The sequence below is a fragment of the Vipera berus genome (genome assembly GCF_964194415.1).
Source record: "Vipera berus genome assembly, chromosome: 4".
NCBI classification, from domain to species: domain Eukaryota; kingdom Metazoa; phylum Chordata; class Lepidosauria; order Squamata; family Viperidae; genus Vipera; species Vipera berus.
The window spans coordinates 32,421,618-32,423,589 of record NC_138206.1 but is presented as its reverse complement, the minus strand read 5'-3'; positions in this window follow the sequence as shown (position 1 = coordinate 32,423,589).

Here is a 1,972-nt window from a genome sequence, read left to right as displayed (position 1 = left end):
ATTTAAACTATTTTGAACTGTCTTTAAAATGTAGCAAACTCAGTTTTTTAAAGTGGTGCATTTCAGAATTTATCCTGTTATATATTTCATAATGTAACCAGTTATAACATGAAATGAGCTTTAATTTTGTTTTTTCACCAAGACAAGGCATTAAGAGAGCTTAACTAAATCATACATAGTGAAGGAGCACATTTAAAGGACCACACCCTTAATATCAGCTTTTCGTGTTATTGGCTATTAGTGTCTTGGATTATTCAGTAAATGTCCAAACTACTTCACTGGGCTTCTTTTGTCAAGTACCGATAATCCAAACATTAGACAGCTATTCTGCCTTCCCCTCAGCTGATTTTTCTGTGGATGTCTGACAAAACACAGGGGAAACTGGAGTTGCCATAGGAATGTATATAACAGCTTCTATATCTATCATTAACTAGTACAATTGAATGAAAAATCACTGTTATTGAGAATTAATTGTTAATCTTATTAGCATCAGGATGACCGGTCCTCATCTGAACATTGAAGAATACTTGAGCCACATTTGCATGCAAAAATGTACGTCTTTCTGCATTTCTATCCACAATGTGCTTATTTATTTATGGAATGTATAAACAATCTAAAGACTAAGAATCATACAAGAGCTATAGCAAAAGCCAATACAAAATAGTAAAATGAAAGTACAATTATATAATACAGGGATGTCAAACTCAATTTCATTGAGGGCCACATCAGCAGTGGTTGCCCTCGGGGGCCGGGTGGGTATGGCCAGGGTGGACGTGGCCTACTGGGTGGGCGCAGCTGGAGTGCGTATGGCCTACTGGGTGGGCATGGCCAGCTCTACATCATTGGCATCAAGGGTGCCTATGGGGGCCTGGGCAGGAGTGGGACAGATCTGAGGGTCTCTGGCAGGAGGGTCTCTGGGCCAGGGCCAAGGCAGCGGGGGCCGTTCCCTCAGTTTCCAGGATGGCTTCGGGGGCCACATGAAACCACTTTGTGGGCCGGATCCGGCCCCCGGGCCTTGTGTTTGACATGTCTGATATAATACATCCTATTGCATTAAAATCAATTCAATTTCTGGTGCAGTAGCTCCAAGTATGTTGTACCATATGAATGTAGTATATATTACCAAAAACATTTTCTGAATTTTCTTGACTTTATAGACAAGTCATATTGTGGGGGCCAGGATGGGAAGCAACAGTCGTCTGCTGAACCCTGAAAAGACAGAGTGGCTGCGAGTAGGGGGGTCCTTTGTATCCAGGGTGTGGCATACCAGATAGGCCCCTTCCTGGATCAGGAGACACCCCCCCTTAAGTCACTCATGTCCTAGTCATCTCCATATGACCATTGCAATGTCCTTTACATGGGGCTACCCTGAAGAATATCCAAAGCATCAGTTGGTGCAGAATGCAGTTGCCCAGGGATGACACATGTAACATCTTTGCTGCATGAAGCACCTTGGGTGCTGGTTTTTTTCTGGGCCCAGTTCAAGGTCTGGCTTATTACCTTAAAAGCCAACATGATATGGGGGTCATGTTATCCCCATCACATAAGTCCTTCCTTCCCATTTGGCCAAAGCAGGGAAGGTGTTACAGACCTCATCAGTTGAAGAATTTGGCAGGATAGGAAGAGGGCTTTCTCTGCCATTGCCCCCACCCTGAGGAATATCTCCTCCTAGAGGTGAGGTGGGGACACTCTCTCCTGGCCTTTCAAAAGAGTTTGAAGACTTGGCCCTGCCAACTCACATGGGGCTCACAAAGTAACATGCAACCCTGGGGGTGGTTGGCATGCCTTTTATTTTAACTTTGTCTCTACCCATTTACTTCTACTGATGTACCTGCACTTTTAAATGGTTTTTATGCTTTTAACTGAATATCACTCACAATTGCTCTGACAGTGAGATGGGTGGTACCTAACTTTGATAAATAAGTAAGTCCTTCTTTTCATGGAATAGTTACTTACACATACAAAAGAACTG